We start from the raw sequence: 7,844 nt of genomic DNA, 5'->3' as shown, positions 1-7,844 counted from the left end.
AGAATTTACACATGCCAGATCAGATGACATGATAATGTCTGTGTAACAGCTGGTACTGGAAATTGGGCTATCACACGTAGTAGCTACAGGGTAAAGCTCATTCTGTAATGTCAGTGGGTCACCCAAACTGGCTCAAAGTAATGTCTGAATTTCAACAACAGGTTAAAGGCAATATGGTATAGTAGTTAGACTGATAGGTTTAGACTAGACCTGGGTTCTACTCAGCCATGATGGTTAATTGGTTACTTTTGGCCATTTGCTATAAACAGAGTTGTCAGAATAAGAGTATCTGAGCTCTTAGGATAAAATTGAGATTATCACCAGCATGTTTTGAGATAGCTATTTATTTATCGTAGTTTTATTCTGTCATCCCTCCAAGGAGCTTTGGATTATATATGTTTCTCTTCTCCACTGTTTTATAATTTAAAGCCTAGATAATGCTTGAAGTTCTGTGATTGCAGCTGAGACCTGATCCTGGTCTTCTAGCTGTTGGCTTTCTTTACTAAGACAGGTCTACTTCATATGCTATATGGGCACTAGGATTGATGCAGACTGGCATATGATTATCAGTTCTGCATAGTAAGTAATTTGAAGCAGCTCTCTTACCTGTCAAGTTGATTTTAACCATGCCTAAACATTATGCTTGGTTAAATGCTTGACCTGTAAGCCTGAAAGGATTGCCCGACATATACCAAGAAGAAGATGTGGCATTGTCTCATGATTGCAAACTGAATGGTTAAAAAGGACCACATTTGCATATTTACCAACAGCAGTATTTGCAAAGTTAATTTCATAAGGCAGCTATTGTAGATTAAATACATAACTGATTGAAAAAGCTTATTTAATGAGGAATAGCAGCCCTGTAATTTATGCAGATCCATTACACACTTGTTAATCTGCAATTGTTTCCAATAAGAAATTACGGTTTCAATCTACAATAAATTAAACCTAAATTAATTGTGTATTACTGAAAAGTTCATATGAAAGAGAAGACAGCATTTGAACTTTGGTATGTACCCAAACTCTAGTTCAGTCTCTCTCTCTCTCTCTCTCTCTCTCTCTCTCTCTCTCTCTCTCTCTCACACACACACACACACACACACACACACACACACACGCGCGCGCGCGCGCGTGCGTGCGCACACACACACACACACACGGAGAGGGAGAGGGGGAGAGGGAGAGAGAGGTGCCACTAGAAGTTACTCAAAGCAAAATTTGTGATAAAAGTAAATGTCTCATTTGAAGTGAAGTATCCAAAGAATTTCAATAGAAGCTATGTTCCAAAAAAGAGTAGCAAAATGTCTTAGGATGAGGATGAGTGGCTTCTAAGCTTACTGAATTATAGACCATTCTTTTTTATGAACACTGATTTATAATAGCATAATAACATTCAGTTTATATACTGCCCTTCAGAACAACTTAATGCCCACTCAGAGTGGAGGTTTCAAGTGGAGGTCTGGGGAATCAAACCTGGTTCTCCAGGTTAGAGTATCACCACTCTTAACCGCTATTCCAAACTAGCTAATGATTATTAGAATAACAAGTGTTATTGCTTTCTTTTAAAATGTACATAAACACTGGAAACAGTTGTCCACATCTGCTTGGAAGTATGGAGAATATGCACAAAACAAGAAATGTTGCAAATAGCCTACTGACGTTTGGTAACTCACAAAGGATACTAGATAATGTGAACTGATCAGAAATGTTTCATATGCTGCCTGGTTAAAAAGCACAATCTTTGTATAGATTTATATATTAACAAAATACATAGGTTGCAGTCCTAAAGATACTTTTTTAGCAGTAAGCCCCATCAAATAACATAGGATATACTTCTGAGTAAGCTTGTTTAGGATTGCTCCCATAATCTGCTAACATTGAACGTATACCGATGTATAGACTAACATTTTCCAGCTATGCTTATTCTCCAATATCACTTGGAGACTTATGCATATTTATCAGACAATGTGCCAAATCCCTACTCATGCAGTTAGTTTGTGCACTTTCTCTATGCCTTCATGGGACTGTAGATAATCACTGGAGTTTATGTATACTTTCACCAAACTTACTCATGCATATGTTTGATGCAGGTGAAATACAAAGCTGGAGCCCTGGAGCCCAGAAGGACATGTATGTAACACATGAGCTTGGGTGTAAGAATGCCACAACTTTACTGAAAGAAGCACAGCAAGCTTAATCACACTACTGGCACATTACAGACTTCGAAGGAAAAGGGCAGAAAAGGGCTTCCTTCAGGCTATCAGAAAGTGCTATTTTTCTGTTAAAATACAGCTTGTTAATCAATGGGGCACCAGTTTTCTGCACTGTGATTCCCATTGACCCACCACTTTGCATTGTGAAAGTTAGGATTACTGATGCACACTCCACCAAACAGTGGCTTGGCTTTCTTCCTCAGCTATTCATTGTGGAGCTCAGAGCTTCCTTCAGATTCTGCTATATTTCTTATCAAGGAATATCACAACTCATATTGCACATATACCATCATTTATGAAGAGGTCAGCCCTCTCTTGAATTCCATCATGATGGATTACAAATCTCCCAAAGGGCCTTGGCCATAACCATAGCCTTCTGACATGCTCTCTCCACCCTCACTGGGCACGTGGCACTGCACCACCTACATCATTTGAACATATCAAACCACCCAGTTCATCACACTCCTAGGCACAGACATGCCACTGGGGAAATATCTTTTGCCTTGCAGAGAGAAGCTGCGGCATGTCATTTTCACTCAGCTGGATGACAAACTCAGTTCTCACTGCTGAACAGCCATGCCACAAACACAATATCCTCATAGCCTGAAGAGACAAGCTGTAAATGTGTCATTCTCGTCTAGCTAAATGACCAAGAGTTCGAGTGACTGGAGACACAGGAGCGGTTGGTAGATAGCAGGTAGGAATTGGTTCACTTTAATTCCTCTGAATCCTGTCCATCTGATCTCTGCAAGGGCAGGGCACTCAGTTCAAGTTGAGTGTCAATTGGTGATTGTCTGGCATGCTTTCCTAAGCCCATTGACTTCAATGGAATTAGAATGGTTAATTCTGCTTAAAACTGTACTACTAGTCACACAAAAATAATTCAGGAAAAACATACAGGAATGGGGAACAGCAGGGCTTTTTTTCAGCTGGAACGTGGTGGAACGGAGTTCAGGAACGTCTTGAAAATAGTCACATGGCTGGTGGCCCCGCCCCCTGATCTCCAGACAGAGGGGAGTTTAGATTGCCCTCCACGCCGCTGCGTGGAGGGCAATCTAAACTCCCCTCTGTCTGGAGATCAGGGGGCGGGGCCACCAGCCATGTGACCATTTTCTCTGAGGCCACTGAGTTCCACCACCTCTTTTCCCAGAAAAAAAGCCCTGGGGAACAGTATACTGGGAAGTGCTTATTGGCCCCATGTTTATCAACATTCCATCCTTCCAACATGTAAGCAGTCTAAATATCATCAGTGGGGTCAGAGAAACTTTGTGGGGTCAGATATTTCCCCAGTGGCATGTCTGTGCCTAGGAGTGAGAAGAACTGGGTGGTTTGATATGATCTTAAGAGAATATTGTGTTTGTGGCATGGCTCTTCAGCACAGCAGTGAGAACTGAATTTGTCATCCAGCTGAGTAAAAATGACATGCCACAGCTTCTCTCTGCAAGGCAAAAGATATGAGGGTGCAGTTGTGCCCCAGCTACAAGCCTTGGCTGAGCTCAGCAAAGGAGGGGGTGGCTTCAGGGGCTACTTGCTTCCCAAACTGAAGCAAAAAAATTCCAGACAGGGAGGCGCATAAAGAAGAGTCTTGTGGCAACTACGTTCAGTATTTGGAATAAAAAAGCCAATTTTTTACTGATTCTTTTCAATCTGGCTATTCTGGATCAAACCAGTTTGGTGTAGTGGTTAAGAGCATGGGACTCTAATCTGGAGAGCTGGGTTTGATTCCCCACTCCTCTGCTTGAAGCCAGCTGGGTGACCTTGGGCTAGTCACATTTCTCTGGAGCTCTCTCAGCCCCACCCACCTCACAGGATGTTTTGTTGTGTGGATAATAATGACATACTTTGTAAACCGCTCTGAGTGGGCATTAAGTTGCCCTGAATGGTGGTATATGAATCAAATACTGTTGTTAAAGTAGTGAATACTGAACCAGATTTGGAATTTTGAACTCAGTTTACCGAATTAATTTTGTTTAATTCAGTAAAGTTCAGTAAACAAGGCTTGGCTGCTCCTTTGCTGTTTCCCTGTAAAGAAACAGTGTTTCTTGCCTCCCCCCCCCAGTTAGGAAGGGGGAGAAGGGAGGAGGAGTGAGGAAGAAGCATGAGGGAGGGGGAGTGATTGGTCAGTCCTTGCAGAAGCTCTTCATCTTCGGCCAATGGGATTCTCTGAGAAGGACAGAGCCTTTTTCAAACTGCTTGGGAGGACTTAAGTAGGCTTGCCTCTAAGCAGCCTCCATTTTGTATGTTGTGGTCTGGTCTTGAGATCTGAGATGCTACTGCTGGCTATTGGATCTCTGGTCTGACTGCCCTGCTTTTGGAGTGGATTCCTGCCTGCCCTGTGCTTCTCTACTGCTCTGCACTGCTGAGGAAGAAGAGCCTGCTGCACTTGGAGACTTCTGTGTCATCTGCCTGGTTTGAGATTCATAGACTCTCTGGGTTTTTCTTGTTTTGGAGGGGGGGAGGGTTGGCCTGGTATCTGGGAGGGATAGGGAAGGGACAAGTTTTTTTCTTAGTTTGCCTTTTAAAACTGATTTTGCTGTTTTATTGGGGGGGGGGGTCCTTTGGTTTGGCTTTTGAAGTTGGTGTTACTTACAGCACAATCCTAAGGAGAATTACTCCAATCTATGCCGATTGATTTCAATGGGCTTATACTGGAATAATTCTCCTTAAGATTGTACTGTTAGTGGTCATTTTGCTGTTTGTTCTTCTGGGTGGAGTGGCTTTTGTTTTCTCCTGTTAGGGTGTTTTGTTCATAGAACTTTGTTGGTGTTTTATAGTTGCTATTAATTTTTGGTGGTTCAGCTATTCTTCTGGGAGAGGGGTATATTTTCCCCTTTTGTGGTGCTTTGTGGGCATAAAAGTTTAGTTACTACAAATTTTTACTGGTTGTTCTTTTGGGAGGAGGTTTTGTTTCCCCCTGTTGCTGGGGTGCTTGGCATAGAAGTTCAGTTTGTTAAACATTCAGTTGTTAAATTGCCACTAATGGTGTTTGGGTGTGCTTTGGGTGTTCAGAGAGGGTGGTGAACTTTTCAAAATGCTTTTAAACATAACCTAGTTGTAGGTCTTGTAAAGCAAAAATTAATTTTTAGCTTTTAGGAACCAACAGAGTCCCCCCTTTTAATAGGAAGAATTAAGAAGAATTTAGGAATGTTCCCAAATTATAAATACAGAGCTACCCATAGTGGCCTCTGACTAGGCTACTGGCCACCTTTGCTCTGGTTCTCTTGGAGCCAGGCCAGGCACTTTAGAAGTAAGGGGGGTTGGATTTGTATAGACTGACCTGTAGGGGACTGGGTTCAGAGGAGTAGCTTGATTCTTGAAGAGGAATTAAGCTGCTTGCTAGAATAGATACTTGCTGCTTGTCTACATAGGGCCTTTTAAAAAGAGATTTGTTTTCATCTCCAGGTTAGATCCAAAATCATTAGCAAGGTTTCAGAGTAGGTAGGGAGGTTTTAAAAGAAACCTTTGATTTTTGGCTAGGTGCTTTGGGTGGGTTGGTAAACTTTTATGGTTAATTAGTATAAGTTAAAGTGAGCAGAAAATGAGTGACAGGAGAGCCGAGAGGGGCCCATGGGAAAGGTGAGGGCTAAGACTAGAGGGGTGGAGGGGAGGGGGAGGGCTGTGGCTCTCCCCCCCACCTGCATGGAGGAGGCCCACCCCAGTGCATCCACCATTCATCAGTCTGGCCTCTGGCTTGGTTCATGACAGCAAGATGCTTTGTAAGGCCCTATTTGCTGAGGTGCCTCAGCAACAAGGGCTTGTTGCTGAGGCTTTCCCTCCTTGAGCTGTTGAGAACCAGCAGGAGGAGGAGCAAGATCTGGTTTCTTTTGTGGTGGCTTTTGTGATTTTTCCATCCCTCAAGCTCAGCCTAGGGACTCAGAGGATGCTGAAGAAACTGGCAGAGGGTCCCACCATTGATGAGGCTTCTCCAGTTTCACTAAGGCCTGCAGCACACCTTTAAGGGCAAGGCAGGAGGGGAGGATGATGGATGAAGAGGAAGAGCTTGTGGAAGTGACCCCACATTTCAACCCCTCCACTCTCAGCCATCTCCTTCTGTCCCTCCTAGTCACAGTGTGTCTGCCCCGATAACCTCACTGGAGGTGTCTCCTGGGGTGCCCACAGCTACAGGGCACTGCACGCACCCCTTTGCCTCTGGTATTTGGGACCATTTCCAAAGGACAGAGGATCCCCATTGGGCACAGTGCCAGCACTGTAGGACCAGGGTAAGTAGAAGGAAAGATGTGGCTCATCTCATGACATTCAGCCTCAGGAACCACTTGAAGAAGCACCACCAGGAGAGAGAGACTGGAGTAGAATGGCCCCAGCATGCCAGTGGAGGGATGGGTGTTATTCTGCAACTGCCTCTGGCGCTCTCCCCCCAGGTCTCCTGTGGAGAACGGATGCCAAGTATCTCTGACAGAGATGTTTGGTGTGGGTGGCCCTAGTGTGTCAAGGGGGGAACCAGAGTACATCAAGGCACATCGCTGAGATGATTACTGTAGATGGGCAGCCCTTTTCCATTGTTGAGGATTTTGGCTTCCACCGGCTGCTCCAAGACATCTGTCTTTGGTGCACTTCCCTGCTTGTATCATGCTGTCCAGGACCATGTTGTCCTCCGTTTATAGGGCTACCAAGGAATATGTGCAGGTACAGTTCATTCATGCTGCTGGGAGAAGTGTGCACTTCATATTAAACATCTACACTTGCTCTCAGTCATAGCATGTGTACCTCTTGCTTACTGCACACTAGTGGCAACCAATGACTTTCAGGGTGTGAGTGGGACAACTAGCATCAGGAAGGGTCAGATGGGAGAGTGCCAGGCCATCTACTACAAGACTTTGCTCCATGTCGAGATTCTCAGTGAGGTACACATGGCAGATAACATCGCTGTCGCCATCAAGAGGCAATTAGTGTAGTGGGTAGATAAGAACAAAAGTGGCCCCAGAAATGTTGTTCTCTTCCCACTGGAATGGGAAGATTCAAAGAGAAATGTCAGGGAAAGTAGAAAATGACACATCATGTGTCACAGATGCAAACCCACAGAAACACCTAAATGAAGCTGCAGAATACTAGTGTAATTTTATCTGTTATGTATGTTATGTGTTGTTTTAATGTTAACTTTCCTCATTGCAGGAGCAGGAAGGAATTTAGCCAATGATGAAGGTCTGCCATAGCCTGCTTCTCAAGGCCCTAAGCCAGTGAAGGTAGCTGCAGAGAGAGAGGAGAACCTGGTTTCCCCAAAATTACCCCTCACTCTCAGCCCGTGGCCAGGTGGGACCCATCATATACAATTGTGCTTACTTGCGCTTGTGGCTGGTTACTGCTTGATTCTGTTCTGTGTGTTCCCCCATAGCCTGAACCAAGTTGAACTGGCTGCTGTGAGTGATACTGGTTCTGTTGGGCTAAGTTGCAACAGAGTCCTTTGCTTCAGTTTGGTTTGGGTGGAATGGATGTGATTCTCTGGTGTGATGTTGGTCCCCTTGATTCACTTTGGTTCTGGGAGGATTCCATTCCCTGCTTCAGTTTGGTTCTGTTTAACTTTCCCTTGGATGAGCTTGCATTTGGGAGTGTGCCTTGGCCATGGCAGCCTTGCACTGGTGTGTTTGTACCAGTGGGAACCAGCTTGGAAAACTG

Source organism: Eublepharis macularius, chromosome 4 (assembly GCF_028583425.1).
Source record: "Eublepharis macularius isolate TG4126 chromosome 4, MPM_Emac_v1.0, whole genome shotgun sequence".
NCBI classification, from domain to species: domain Eukaryota; kingdom Metazoa; phylum Chordata; class Lepidosauria; order Squamata; family Eublepharidae; genus Eublepharis; species Eublepharis macularius.
This window is presented reverse-complemented; position numbering follows the sequence as displayed.